We start from the raw sequence: 16,081 nt of genomic DNA on the forward strand, positions 1-16,081 counted from the left end.
AGATAATAAAAAGGAGGATTTATTGCAAAAACAAACAGATAGCTCCGGACAGCTCTAACGAAGCACCATTACACAAGATGACCCTTCTGAAGACTCCTTCCGGCCTCGCCAGCAGATATTGAACTTACAAACCTTACTTCTCTTGCTTTGCTTCCTATCTATCAGCCCTCCCATTCGCCAGCTCTTAGGACTGAGTGGATCAGCTCTCACCTCTTCCTTTTCTGAGAGGCTGTCTCTGAGTTCGTTTGCTCCTGTTTGTGCTTCCTGCAAGCTTTGGCTGCGTTTTAGCCTGCTCTCAGCTACTACCTTATCTGCCGGCCCGTCAAGGTCAGGAAGAGCCGACGTCTGCAGCTGCCGGCTCTCTCCTGCCTAACATCAAAGCCCGCCGTTCTTGGCAGCTTTCTGCAGTTGGCTGCAAACCTTTGCTTTGAGCTGGCTCATTCCTGACAATTTACATCCAAAATAATGCATCCGCATATCTTGACCCCCATCAACAGCCCCTAAAGAGTACCACACTCTGCTGTCCTCTAGACATCCTGAGAAGTCTGGAGTCAGACCAGTCCTTATCTTTCCAGGTCAGGTTCCGATAGTTTAGGCATAGCAAGGAGCAGGTCTTGCAAGATGATAGTCTCTTCCCAGTGCCCCATTGGCATTGGAGCTGGGTCACAGACCCCCCAAAATCTATGCTAGAACTCAGTAGAAGCCATTTGTGCTGTTGTCCCAGGTACTATGGTTAAGCCCTGTGGTGCAGTTCTTTTGTGGGGAGAGGGCAAGGAACCCCAGAGTTGGCACAGCGGCCTAGGGCCCTGAATTTTCCAGCTTTCAAATTCCAAAAATGAGGGGGGCTAAAAAGTTGTAACGTAACTTGGGGTTTCAAAAATATTTTGATTAAATTAATAGGTTAGTTTTGCTTGGTAAGTAAAATCCGTGTAAAATTGCATAGAAATCATTACAAATGATTGCCAAGTACATGCAGTTATTATACATTAATAACATTATTTTTTAGTATTATTATTATTATTACTATTTATTTATTTATTTATTTCACATTACCTGACACTTTCAGAAGATAGAATTAAAATCCTTTGGTTTTTCTGAAAGCAGTTTATGTGCTTATTTGTCAAACGTAGACTTACCAACCTAATGTTGTCCAGGCGCAAAAATAGCAGCAGGTTTGAATTAACCTTTCTTCTTCCTGTTTAGCGGGCGCTGCTACGGTCTTTGGACTGGTTGCTGTTGAAGAACCAGGAAGAAATTTTCCTGCATTCGCAGGTTTTGTCTTCCCCATAGCAATTCATCACAACTTGGGCGGGTTAAGGCCTTGGGCGGAATTCTTTCGTCTTTTCTTCCCTAAAATGGGGGGGGGCATGAAGTGGTGACTCTACCCTGCGTCTGGGGATATGGGGTGGGCTACCTGTGTACTCATGCATCTTGCAGGGCACCCCATATCCCATTTACCCTGAGGAGCCCCCATTGCCCCGGCTGGGGGGGATACACGCCCAATGCCTAAGCCAAGGTCTTCCTACATTTGAAAGTTTAATAAAGTTGTGGCCAAATTTTAATTCCATAACACGTTGTCATTATTCCTTTCTGGTGGTCCCGGGGGAGTGGGGTAGTCGCCGCCTAGTCACGCAATGTATTATGGGAAAGCTTTAATGAAATATTATGGGGAATGAAAGGAGCAGCATCCTGCTCTCACAGTAGCCAAGCAGAGGCCTCAATGGAAAGCCCTCAAGGAGAACATGAGCACAACAAGGTTTGTTTAACAGCCTCTTTTAACATTGATTAATTCTCTGAGTTACAGTTGATTAACTGATTGCGTTTGAATTAAGTTGGTTAATTGAATTATGTGCATTACGGTTTATGACTGCATTCGAATTTAGTGGATCGGATGAATTCTCTGTCACAGTTGATTAATTGATTGCACTTGACTATACAGTCAGACCTCATGTTATGTTTGCATCATGATACGTTTTTTCAGGTTACGTCCCGCGGCGACCCGGAAGTACCGGAAAGGGTTACTTCCGGGTTTCGCCGCTCGCGCATGTGCAGTAGCACAAAATGACATCACGCGCTTGCGCAGACGCGCTGCTGCGGATTGCGCTCTTTTCATGTTGCGAACGGGCCTCCAGAATGGATCCCGTTCGCAACCAGAGGTGCCACTGTAGTTGATTAACTGAATTTGCATTCATATATAAAAAAAACTAAACTAAAGCAAAGGCGTTTATCTTCTTTGCTTTTAGGTGATGTGCACATTTGTCGCAGCAGACATCGACCTAGAAAAGGGGCGAATGCCGCTTTTGAAATGGTTCTGGCTGTCAGCAGCTTTTATAAATACTTGCAAACAATAAGAATAGTTAAGTAAAAATATCATAACCTATTAATCTAGACATTTAATCAATTAATAAAGTGAACATTGCCATGGATGTCCATAGAAATTTCTTTTCTTTTGAGGGGGAAGAAAACCCAGAAAGAGGAGAAGGATTAGTTTCTCTCACACACAAACAAAAAATGAGAAGAATGGGGTCTGTACATTTTTGCCTCGTATCTCAGGTTCTAATAACTTTCTCTTTTTAAAAACTGAAAAGCTAGGACTCTGGGGATTATGTTTCATCCGGGTGGAGCGGGGAGAGAACTGCCCCCATTGCGGATGTCCATGAGCCCTACTTGCTATTAATGGATGCTATTGCTTTTTTATCACCACTTACAAGCTCCAAGCTTGTAATCCATTTCCCCGCTTTTTTTTTAGTTTAAAGATGGGTTGTGTCTGCAAAGAGTGAGGAGCTCAACCTTCTGTGGATGCCTGCAAAGCTGTTTCCATGTCCGCCCCCCCCCCCCGCCAGACTTCTGTGTTTTATGTATTTATTTATAAATGACACTTACATCCTTCTCTTCCTCCCAAACCTTGAAAAAGTGGTCCAGGCAACATCTTCCCATCCAAGCAGCCGACAGAGCCAGCCCTGCTTAGCCGCATCGTAGTTCTGAAGGTGATGCATGCAGACTCCAGCATATTAGCAGTGGAAGGACAGGATGGGAGGGAAGGAACCTGAGGAAGAAGAAGGGGGGGAAAGGAAAAACCGACCCGACCAGCTTCGTGACGTAACGTGAGACGTGTGGGAATGAAAGGGCCATTCCTTTTGCACTCGCGTGCGCAACCAGGGCTACACTGCTCTGGAAGGTTGGAGGGCTGTGGCACAACCCTCCCATCTTGGCCCCTCAAAGTGCAATTTCGATAATGCTGTCAGCTGCTCATGGAGAAGTGTACACCTCCAGGTCCTTCTTTGGAAAAGGTGGCTTGGGCCTATCGCCAAGAGCATGGGTAGGCAAACCAAGGCTGGATCCGGCCCAATCGCCTTCTCAATCCAGCCCGCGGACGGTCCGGGAATCAGTGTGTTTTTACATGAGTAGAATGTGTCCTTTTATTTAAAATGCACCTCTGGGTTATTTGTGGGGCATAGGAATTTTTTCATATATCTTTTTCCAAAATATAGTCCGGCCCCCACAAGGTCTGAGGGACAGTAGACTGGCCACCTGTGAAAACGTTTGCTGACCTGTGGCCAAGAGAAGAAGAAGAAGAAGAAGAAGAAGAAGAAGAAGAAGAAGAAGAAGAAGAGTAGTAGTAGTAGTAGTAGTAGTAGTAGTAGTTTGGATTTGATATTCCGCTTCATCACTACCCAAAGGAGTCTCAAAGCAGCTAACATTCTCCTTTCCCTTCCTCCCCCACAACAAACACTCTGTGAGGTGAGTGGGGCTGAGAGACTTCAGAGATGTGTGAGTAGCCCAAGGTCACCCAGCAGCTGCAAGTGGAGGAGCGGGGAATCGAACCCGGTTCACCAGATTATGAGTCTACCACTCTTAACCACTACACCACACTGGCTGGAATTGTGAGGCCAAAACAAACACCTTATTCAGGGAGTGGGCAGGTCACAACCACCTCTTCTTGACAAGGTTGGCCTCAATGGACATGTACCCTCCAACATTGCTCAGATGGAAATAGGGACATTGTATAAATTCAATAAATAAATACATAAAGAGAGGGCATCCAAAATTAGGGCACTTCTTGGCTGCTGCTAATTTCAGGTAGGAGTCAACTGCGCGCCAGCAAATTCAAGATGTGCAATTAGAGCTGGTTGGGTGTTCTGTCCCAGAAAGGTCTTCTCTGAAAGATCAGGAAAGAGATGAGGAAATGCGCAGGGAAACAGTTGGTGCTTGCTCTGATGCAACATCATCTCTTCTCCCCACAAATCAGAGGGGATGCTTCTTTAAATAGCCAACATCCTCTAAGCTCCCTGCAAAGAAATCAGGATGAGTGATGAATAAACAGGCTGCCTTTCGTTGCCTGGGGAAGTAAAAAGCTATTTGCCTGGTGTCGAAAGGATAATAATGAGTCACCGAGAAAGGCAGACAGGAGACAACTTTGCAAACAGTGAGGTGCCACCCCCGAAAAGGCCCTCTGCCCTGTTGCCACCCAGGATACTTTAGAAAGTGGCAACATTTATGGGAGAGTGTCAGATAGTCAGTGGTGCAGTTAGGTAATTTTAGATGCCAGACCTAGGCCACATTCACACCACACATTTAAAGCACTTTAAACAGTCATGTCTTCCCCCAAATGATTTGGGGAGCTATAAGTTGTGAAGGGATACATTTAAATCTAAGCTAAAACCCTAACAAATGTACACTCATGACAATGACCCAGTCACCCAACTGAGAAAGCCTGTTGAGGGGGGGAATGTTTTCAGTTGCTTCCCTGGGGTACATATAGTGGGTATCTGTCATATTTCTTGAGGAATGATATTCCACAGAATAGGGGCCACCCCAAAGAGAGCCCTGCTCCAAATTACTTTCTGGTATCTTTCGGATTTGCAGAAGAAGCTCTCCCTCAGACAGCACTCACCTACGGCATGGGCAGAGTGTTACATTCTGCTAGTAGTTCGCCCCTCCAAGCAATGTAGCCAGCACATTCTGCACCAACAGCGGCCTACAGACCATCTGCAAGGGGTGCATAGCCTTATATTCTCCTTGAACGAATCTTACGAACATTACGCTTATATGAATCTCCTATTTTTATTGTTTTTTGTGCACTCCTTCTTATAGTTTTGGAACTTTGACCATCCACGTTTGTGTTTGCGTGATTACTTCCACACATACACACAGGTGAGTGATGGGATAGCAAAGTGGCCTTTGAGGATACACAGGAGTTTGCCATCCTCGAAATAAATCCCTGCTGCTTATCGACATTATTGAGAGATAATATGATCGCCGTAACACTTGTCCGGCAAATGAAAATCCTTGAAAGGCTTGTGTGTAATGTTTTCATTCTCCCCCTGTCCCCTGTCCCCCCCCTTCTCTTTTTTTGGCCTTCAGAATATCATCTTGAAAACACACCAGCCCTCAAACAGATTCCTTTGTCTGTTCGCCAGGTTGGAGTCTTTCCACTGGCTCTGATTCGAAGGCACCTTGGTCTGATTTCGAACGCTGCCATCTCTCAGGATGGCAAACAGAGATGGAACGTCGGCTCTGTGCCTTAACCTAACCCCGGATTTCTCCTTGGCAAAGGGATGCCAGGATTGCCAAATTACTTGGGAGAACAGGGGGTGGTGTAGGGGAATCAAGGATGGTGCTTTAGTGATACGGGCAACCGTCTCCCAGCGATTGAGTCGGGAAGGGCGCAAGTCTCCCCGTTCCTTTCGAGTCTCCAATTTGGGCAACGACCAAGGTCACGAGTTCAACAGTCAGGGCTTTATCCTCTCCGCCAAGCCCTTGCTAGAGTGCTTGGCTTTGATCTGAAGAACGAGACTCAGCTCCCTCTGAACTTGAGTCCAAGATGGTGACGGGCAAAGTCTTGGCTTCCACTCCGCCTTGGCTGGCCTGACTGGAGGTTAGATGAAATACTTGTCTGACCCAGACAACAACAACAAAAAAAGCCCAGTCCTTGCCAGTTGTGTTAATAAAAAATGGGAGGGGGAGATCAGAGACATTATCACCAGTAGCACTGCCATACATACACAATGTCTTCATTTCCACTTTAAACAGAGTCACCCTTTGAACACACAGTTGCCTTGGACCGACCCTGCTTCAGTTAAAGTCAAGATCAATTTTTTCACATTGGCTTCCAGTGTGTGTGGCGGGGGGAGGAGGGAACGGGGACTCAAACCACACACTTTCTTTGGAAACAACTCACTTGACTAGTTTGCACATGTGGCCTTTTATTCCAAGGATGAACGAGGCTCCTGGCTCCCACATAAGAGCACTCCTGGCATGCCGTAAGTAAGTAAGTAAGGAGAGCTCTGCTGCAGGATCAGGCCAAAGAACAATCGAGTCCAGTATCCTGCGCTCACAGCAGCCAACCTGAATCAGGATAGGATTCAGCCAGAGAGAACAGCACATCACTGTTGGATCAATCCATCAACCTCTGATGGGTGATTTACAAGGATTGAGTCTGCCTATGTGTGCCAGTATCCATTCTCAGCAGAGTTACATCTCAACGCAGCTCCTTCCTTGGAAGTGTCTTCAAGGTTGAAGGTACACACAGTTGTCTATAAACACTCACTGATGCCATAAAGATTCAGTCAAGCGCAGAGGTTTACTTGACAGGCATAAAAGCATATTGGTAGCCAATATACCCAGTCGTACCTTGGTTTTCAAACAGCTCAGTTCTTGAACGTTTTGGCTGCCGAACGCCACAAACCCGGAAGTGACTGTTCTGGTTTGCGAACTATTTTTGGAAGCCGAACGTCCGATGGGGCTTCCAATTGGCTGCATTAGCTTCCTGGAGCCAATCAGAAGGCGCGCTTTGGTTTCCAAACGTTTTGGAAGTCAAACAGACTTCAGGAACGGATTCTGTCCGACTTTCAAGGTATGACTGTACAGACGTTCACCCCTGTCATAGTCAAGGCATGCTTAGAATCCAACAGAAGTCCAAGAGTCTCTCTCTCTCTGCTTCTCTCGCCGCAAGAGACTCACAAGAAGTTAGAACAAGTTGCACAGAACCATTGTTATCCGTAGTTCCTGTCATACTGCACGTATCCAAAGAACAGTTCCCACAGAAAACTTCCTTGCATAGACAAAACAAACTCAGCCTTCTGCTGCTTCTGGAAACTTCTGCCCTGTTCTCTGCTTCTGGAACAAATTATTCTCAAACAGAGAGAGAATATCCAACTATGCCTACCCTCCAACATTCCTCAGATGACAGTAGGGACAATCCATTCTACATCAATGTCCCCTCCCCTGGGTCATCTATTTACATGCACTGTCAATGGATGTGGGGAAAGGGTGGGGCTGGCTGACTTGCCCCCATGGCTGTTATCAAGAGGCGTATGTAACAATACCATGCCGGCAAATGTCTTGGTTATATGTGGGAGCCTTAGAATACCAAAACTGTGAGGCTTCCATCAGCCCACCTTGAGCATCAGAAGAAGCACCCATGTCAGATGTTTGCAAGGCAGCACTTCTGCGCCAGCTATGTGGTCTCTATGGTTGGTGGCTATGACTGCAGAAGAGCCCTGCTCCCTCCCCACAGGTCCCACTGTGCCACCGTGAGGGGCTGGGACGCCGCCACCGCCTCCTCTTCCCCACTTGCAGAATTTGGGAAGACATCGTGAGAAGTGAGGATGGCTTAAGGGTTTTCATGACCCCGCTCTGGAGGGTAGGACTCGAACCCATGGCTTCAAGTTACAAGAAAGGAGATTCTGACTAAACATCAGGGGAAACTTTCTGACAGGAAGAGCTGTTCGTCTGTGGAATGGTCTCCCCCAGGAGGTGGTGGACTCTCCTTCTTTAGAGGTTCTTAAGAAGAGGTTGGATGGTCATCTGTCGTGGATGTACGTTTCCGAGCACAATTCAAAGTGTTGGTGCTGAACTTTAAAGCCCTAAATGACCTCGGTCCAGTATACCTGAAGAAGCGTCTCCACCCCATCGTTCTGCCTGGATGCTGAGGTCCAGTCTTGAGGGCCTTCTGGCGGTTCCCTCATTGCAAGAAGTGAAGTTACAGAGAACCAGGCAGAGGGCCTTCTCGGTAGTGGCACCCGCCCTGTGGAACACCCTCCCACCAGATGTCAAAGAGAAGAAGAACTACCAGAGTTTTAGTACACATCTGAAGGCAGCCCTGTTTAGAGAAGCTTTTGATGTTTGATGTATTACTGTATTTTAATATTTTCTTGGAAGCCGCCCAGAGTGGCTGGGGAAGCCCAGCCAGATGGGCGGGGTATAAATAATAAATTGTGAAGATGATGATGCTCTAGCTGAGATTCCTGCATTGCAGGCGGTTTATGACTTTATGACTCTTGGAGTCATCAACAAGCTCGCTCCATCTTCCATGGGACAGCCCTTGAGATATTTGAAGATGGCTACCAATTTCACACAGAAGCACATCATTGCTTACTTCAACTCGCCTGTGGAAACAACTGAGAGGCCATGAAAGAAGGAAGGGTAACAACAGGAAGATTTAAAGGAACTATTGGAAACTCAAGGCAGTAGAGATATAAGATGATCAGAGCCCCACCAAATTTGAAGCATGGGAAGTCCCAATAAAAATTTATAATTTGGCAGAATATTTGGACCATATGATATGTATTTGTATAATTTGGAATATTTAATGTGATTTGATTGGATTGTTAAAATGGAAAATTTAATAAAAATTATTTTTTTAAAAAAAGAGAGAGATATTTGAAGATGGCTATCATATCTCCTCTCTGTCCCCTCTTTCCCAGGCTAAACATACCCAGCTCCTTCAACCGCTCCTCATCCATCTGGGAGCCCAACAGTTATCTCAGTTGGTTAGAGCGCAATGCTGAGAATGCCAAGGTTGTGGGTTTGATCCTCGTACGGACCACCTGCATATTCCTGCCTTGCAGAGGGTTGGACTAGACGACCCTTGGGTTCCCTTCTACGATTCTGTGATCTGAAGGGCCCACAGCGTAGCCACCCCTAGGGTGATCCTGGGTTAGAACCGGAAAGCTTTGGCCTCCCCTTCTTTGGAACGGTTGCAAAGATCAAGCTGTTCACCTGGCATACAAACAAGGTATTAAAAGCAGTTCTGGGTGTTTATTGCTGGCGTGGAAACTCTCCATGGTGATGATCAGAAGGGACGGCATAGTAACCAGAGCTCTGTGCTACAGGAGAGCGAGAGAAAGCGTTATCGCAAGGAAAGGCCTGGGGAGGTGCAGATAAGCGAGAACATAGACTGCTCAGTCCCATTAAAGTTTGTCATGCACCAAATGTTTGGGGGGGGGGGACAACTGAAGTAGAACAAGGGGATTTCTGGACGGCCTTAACTTCAAGGATGTAAAATGAAGCTGGGAGGAATTTGCTCCCCTTACCTTTCCCCCCACCGCAAAAAAAATAAGAATCCAAATTTCATCTATATTTCTGAAAAGAATGTTTTTATTCATTTTTTCAAATAACCGTAACACGATGATACAGCCCAGAGCAAACCAACAGAAAACAAAGAAACCAAAATTGGGGCAGAGGTTCCAGGAAAAGGGATAACAACCTGGGACTTCATAGGAGTGAGGACCTGACTTTAGATGCACACATATACATTGGCTGAAGATGCCAGAGATCAGCCAAGCAAGTCTTTCAATATCCTTCTGGTCAACTTGGTGGTCTTTGATCTGAGGCATGGGTAGGCAAACTAAGGCCCAGGGGCCGGATCTGGCCCAATCACCTTCTAAATCCGGCCCACGGACGGTCCAGGAATCAGCATGTTTTTACATGAGTAGAATGTGCCCTTTTATTTAAAATGCATCTCTGGGTTATTTGTGGGGCATAGGAATTCATTCTTTTTTCTTTTCTTTTTTCCCAAAATATACCGAATTTTTCGCCCTATAGGACGCACTTTTTCCCCTCCAAAAATGAAGGGGGAATGTGTGTGCGTCCTATGGGGCGAATGCAGGCTTTCGGTGCGCACGGACCCCTCTCGCTCTCCAGGCTTTGCGCAGCTCTCCGCAAAGCACGGGAGCCCGGCACTGGGCTCCCACGGCTTGCGGAGAGTTGCCTGTTCTGGGGGCTGGGGTCGGGAGAAGCTCGGGCTTCCCCAGCCCCACGCCTAGGGGGAAAATAATTTTTCCCCCCCTTTATTTTCCCCACAAAAAACTAGGTGCGCCTTATGGGACGGTGCGTCCTATAGGGCGAAAAATACGGTAGTTCGGCACCCCACAAGGTCTGAGGAACAGTGGACCGGCCCCTTGCTCAAAACATTTGCTGACCCCCGATCTACAAAATTAACTAACACAACAGAACCGTGCCAAACTTTGTAAACCGAGTGATATGCACTGGACTCATCAATTTGTCCACCAGGACTTAAGAATATAAGATGATTCTGCTGGATCAGGGTCCATCTAGTTTAGCATCCGACAATATTCCATACCCTGTTGAGTCATGCGGTCAATGAAAGACCACCCAATACTTGGCTATCTCTCTGAAGGTAAAATATTCTGCAAATATTCTCTGGATGTGTGGATAATATTAGATCTTTAGCACTTGCATTTGACAGCCGGAGATTTCATGGTAGCTCCTAGGCTGCTGCTGCAGTGGACATACGACAGTATCAGATCAATGACTTGCAGTAGGATTGCCTAGATGACCTTCATTCATCCATTCATTTAGCCAATCGAGAGAGCAGAAATTCACATTTTGAGAACTGCTTCCGACTCCAAAATGTGAATGCTGGATTTTGAGGCTAGCTTTCAACAACAAAAATATAGCTTGCAAAATTTGAAATGTCATAAAGTGGCTGGGGCAACCCTGCCAGATGGGTGGGGTATTATTATTATTATTATTATTATTATTATTATTATTATTATTATGGTACCTCGGGTTACAGATGCTTCAGGTTACATACACTTCAGGTTACAGACTCCGCTAACCCAGAAATAGTACCTGGGGTTAAGAACTTTGCTTCAGGATGAGAACAGAAATCGCGTGGCGGCAGCAGGAGGCCCCATTAACTAAAGTGGTACCTCAGGTTAAGAACAGTTTCAGGTTAAGAACGGACCTCCGGAACGAATTACGTTCTTAACCTGAGGTACCACTGTATTATTACTATTATTATACCACTTCTAACAGGGGTCGCCTGCATCTTCACCATCCCAGTTCTTCAGCAAATCTTGATTCAGTCTGGGCTGTTATTGGGCCCAAACTACAGGTTAGATTTCTGGAAACTGTAGTTTGTTATGGGTTCTGGGAACTGTAGCTCTGTGAGACGTAAACTACAGTTCCCAGGCTTCTTTTGAGGATGCAGTGTGCTTTAAATCTGCTTTAAATGTATGGTGTAGATGCAACTATAGTAACAAAAACATCCAAAGGGCACCAGGTTGGGGAAAGCCAGTGTGGTGTAGTGGTTAGAGGGTTGGACTATGACCTGGGAGATCAGGGTTTGAATCTGCACTCAGCCTTGAATCTCACAAGGATGACCTTGGGCCAGGCCTAGCCTACCTCACAGGGCAGTTGTGAGGATAAAATGTGGAGAAAGAGAACCATATGCACCATCTTGAGGAAAGGGGGTATATTGATGTTGTGGTTGGCATCTCTCTGTCTCAAGAGACAACGAAATGGACTTGCAAGAGGCACAATCCAACCATCTTAGGGATTCCACTCTGGATTTGTGTAGGGTTTACTCCCGAGCTTCTTCTTCTCTCGAAGGCGTCCCACAAGACAGTGGAGGTTCAGGATCAGAGTTTTCCTTCTCCTAGATGGGCTCCTAGATGGAGAGCCAGTGTGGTGTGGTGGTTAAGAGAAGTGGACTCGTAATCTGGGGAACCGGGTTCGCGCCTTTGCTCCTCCACATGCAGCTGCTGGGTGACCTTGGGCTAGTCACACTTCTTTGAAGTCTCTCAGCCCCACTCACCTCACAGAGTGTTTGTTGTGGGGGAGGAAGGGAAAGGAGATTGTTAGCCGCTTTGAGACTCCTTAGGGTAGTGATAAAGCAGGATATCAAATCCAAATTCTTCTTCTTCTTCTCCCTTCTCAGGTGGATGACCCCCACCTGCCCCTATGTAGGTGTAATAAATGATAAATAAAAGAAGTCTTCTCTCTCGCGCCCACAAATTTCGCTGCAGGCCTATGAACCGTTCTCAGCTAGACTTGTTTTGGCCTTTCATGGATCTCGGTTACTTATTTTATCGCCCCGTTTGTACAAATAACAATATCAAGAGACAATGTCACCGTGGGCAACTCACCTTCCAACACAGTGCTCTTGGCTACTGCAAATAACCCTCCCCGTCAGCGGTTAAGATCAAGTTGTCTCTGTGTTGCTCCGCGCAGCTGTCTGAAACAAACATGAAGGGGAAAACACTCTTTGGCACACTGAAACCATGAAATGCATGCAAAAACAAAAAAAAGCCAGGACTTAATTAAAATTGCCTTTTCAAATTATGCTGCTGGAAGAGGGCAAAGTAACCGCATCCCGAATTGTTCCAACACTGCTGGAGCCCAGCGAAAACTCCATTCATCCTATGTATGGGATGCTACAACATCAAAGGGAAACATTTAGCCCCCTCCCCAACACACACACACCAAAAAAAATAAAAGGCATTTCTTGTCTTTTTGTCCTGTGTAAATCATCTCCAGCACTGGATTCATTGTCTCCTCTCCCTACATCTGAAGCCTCCTGCGGGAAAGTAGCAGCGAATCGAATCTGAGCATGTAAATCAGGTGGCAGGGGGAAAGGGGGGGATTGGTCCTGCAGCTGGTGATGTCATGGTGGTGACATCATCCACAGGACCTATGGACCATGGAGTAGAGATGGTCTACTGAACTGGAGAGGGAGATGACCAGAAAACAATGAACCCGTGGGCTTAAGCCAGGGCTGCGGAGATGAAACAAAAAGAACCCACCTGATGAGAATTAGTGCCCCTCCAGACTAGGGATGGGGAAAAGTTTGGTTCTGCTTGCATTTTGCAGTGAAGTTACGAAATCCGAACTGTGTTTGGAAGGTTGAGGTGCTTCCACCATAAAATGTGGAAGCTTTATTCTCGGTCTAGGAGATCCACCCGTTGGGTCCCTTCTGGCTTTCTGCCCTTTCCAGCGCTGATATCCTCCTGCTGCTACCAATCTGGTATTTCCCACCAACATATGACGGTAGAATAAGCCCTTGAAAAGGCTGGGCGAGGGGGGAGACCCACCCAGAGAGTAAATTCTCTTTTTCAGAAGGGATTGGTGTGTGTGTGTGTGTGTGTTTTCGCCCCCTGAAATAAATCTCCCAGAGCTTTCCAGCCTAGAGAAAGCTTAAAGACAGTCAATGGAGAACAGGGAGAGAAAATGACAAAACATTATGACAGGGGACACTGTAAAACAGACCTTGTGGAAATCAGCCGAGAGCAGAACAGGTTTGATGTCAGTCACCGTGTGGGAGTTCATGTCAAGAATAAGATTATTTTCTTTCTAAAGGAAACGCCATTGTAACAGCTCAACTGAGATGGAGAAATCCCTCACCACGCTCCTGACTCAGAATTCTCAAATTCACGCGGAGGTTTTCAGACGGAAAAGGGTATGTCTAAGCGCAGTCCTGGAACCTGTCTAAAAACAGCAAGGGCGAGCCTGAAACCAATGACGTGGAGAGCACCTCTGAGCATGCACAGAGGGCCGTTGCCTTCACTGCTGGATTTGTCATGTCTAAGCCGAAGCAACGTTGCAGTTGCCTCCGCTTCGCCCGACCCCTTTCTCTGATACTCGCTCTGCCATGACAGTGGTACCCCGGGTTAAGTACTTAATTCGTTCTGGAGGTCTGTTCTTAACCTGAAACTGTTCTTAACCTGAAGCACCACTTTAGCTAATGGGGCCTCCCACTGCCGCCGCACCGCCAGAGCACAATTCCTGTTCTCATCCTGAAGCAAAGTTCTTAACCCAAGGTACTATTTCTGGGTTAGCGGGGTCTGTAACCTGAAGCGTATGTAGCCCGAGGTACCACTGTACTCATTTAGAATTAGAAAAATTCCCTAAATTATGTGATAGACAGGAACAAGAAAAGACAAGACAAGGTGATGTGACAAGGAGTTTATAAAATAATGCAAGGCCCAGAGAAAGAGGACAGGGGGGAGTTTTTCTCTCTTTTTCCTAACACTAGAAGTCATGGGCATCCAGTGAAGTTGAATGTTGGGCAATTCAGGCCAGATAAAAAAATGTACTCCTTTGTGCAGCATGTATTTAAACTATGGAACTAACTTCCACTGGAGGCAGCAATGTTCACCAACCTGGTTGGCTTTCAAAGTGTTGGTTGGCAGGCTTCCCTCGGGCATCTGATTGGCCACTGTGAAAACAGGATGCTGAACTAGATGAGCCGTGGGCCTGATCCGGCAGCAGGTTCTTTTCATGTTCTTATGGCAAATTGGGGAGTCTGTGCCCCTATGGGGCAGACATCTTCTCCCCCCACCAAAACAATTTCAAAGGAAGGAAATGCATGTTGCAGTCACAGTACAGTCACTTCCTGGGAGAATTTATCTATATCTATCTATCTATCTATCTATCTATCTATCTATCTATCTATCATCTATCATCTATCTATCTATCTATCTATCTATCTATCTATCTATCATCATCTATCTATCATCTATCTATCTATCTATCTATCTATCTATCATCTATCTATCTATCTATCATCATCTATCTAATCTATCTATCTATCTATCTATCTATCTATCTATTATCTATCTATCTATCTATCTATCATCTATCTATCTATCATCTATCTATCTATCATCTATCTATCTCTATCTATCTATCATCTATCATCTATCTATCTATCTATCTATCTATCATCTATCTATCTATCTATCTATCTATCTATCTATCATCTATCATCTATCTATCTATCTGTCATCTATCTATCTATCTATCTATCTATCTATCTAATCTCCTGGCTGGCCAAAGAGCTGCTCTAAGCAGCCGGAAACAAAGGAAGCAGGCAGCCTTCAGAGCATCTTCTAAGTGCAGAACAGTGTTTCCCTCACTGCGAGAAGCAAAGTTACAGGGAACCAGGCAGAGGGCCTTCTCAGTAGTGGCACCCTCCCAGTGGAACGCCCTCCCATCAAGGAGACAGAGAATTATACAACTTTTAGAAGACCTTTGAAGGCTGCCCTGTATCAGGAGGTGTTTAATGTTTGGTGGTTTTAGTATGTTTTTAGATATGCTGTAAGCCACCCAGAGTGGCTGGGGATACCCAGCCAGATGGGAGGGATATAAATAATAAAATTATTATTATTATTATTTGTTGTTGTTGTACTTTAGCTGGACTTCCGTTCGACGCAACAAAGCAATTATACTCTTAGGGAAGAGCTGATACTTAGGATCACTTAACCCAGATTTATTATGCCTTATCTGCTGAGACACCCTGAATATGCACTCTTATTTTATCAATTTACGTTAATAACACATCACTGAGCCGCAGGATTTCAGCAAAAAGGAGAGGAAAGGAAAACCAGCAAGACCACACAAGGCTGAAGCCTGCCTGCCCCGGCCTCTTTAACCCTAAAATGCAATGTTTCTATGATTTTAATTGACCTCCCAAGTTGCATTAAGGAATTCAAATAAGCCTCCCTTGCTCCCCCGCCTTCGTCTACATACCAATAAATGGAATGCAACCCCGGCAAAAGCAAAACACCCGTATTTTTTGTGGTGTGTTCTGTTGCGGGTAAGGGATTTCCTTCGGAAAGAGTGACACTCTCCAGAAAGGAGCCGCGTAAGGTCGCAAGCCTTGCAGTTAAAATAGTGGGGTGAGTTGGCAACCCAGATTCAATGCTATAGCTGTGCCTGTGTGCCCGTTTGCAATGGCAGGAGTAGTACTAATAACAATGATAATGATAATAATTTGGGGTGTTTTTTGTATCCTGCTCATCTGACTGGGTTGCCCCAACCACTCCAACAGAATATAAAATAGCACGACAAAACATTAAACATCAAAAGCTTTCTGATCCAGGGCTGCCTCCAGATGTCTTTTAAAGGTTGTGTATTTATTTGTCTCCTTGACATGGGGAGGGTGCCACTACCAAGAAGGCCCTCTGCCTGGTTCTCTGTAACTTCACTTCTTGCAATGAGGGAACCGCCAGAAGGCCCTCAGAGCTGGACCTTGGGGTCTGGGTTGAACAAT

The 16,081-nt window shown here is 45.8% G+C and overlaps 1 long non-coding RNA gene across 2 annotated transcripts in view; it reads right to left on the reverse strand.

Annotated features, from left to right (window-relative positions):
- Positions 1-16,081, reverse strand: part of LOC114597452 (uncharacterized) — an 85,965-nt gene that overhangs the window by 17,114 nt on the left and 52,770 nt on the right. The window contains exons 2-3 of one of the 2 annotated variants that reach the window (XR_003706835.2): positions 13,297-13,515; positions 12,177-12,265 (exon numbers count right to left, since the gene is read on the reverse strand). This is a non-coding gene — a long non-coding RNA (uncharacterized LOC114597452). The remainder of the gene's footprint in view (positions 1-12,176; positions 12,266-13,296; positions 13,516-16,081) is intronic. The other variant, XR_013390564.1, reaches the window with a different exon arrangement.

This window comes from Podarcis muralis, chromosome 1, assembly GCF_964188315.1.
Source record: "Podarcis muralis chromosome 1, rPodMur119.hap1.1, whole genome shotgun sequence".
Classification (NCBI taxonomy): Eukaryota; Metazoa; Chordata; class Lepidosauria; order Squamata; family Lacertidae; genus Podarcis; species Podarcis muralis.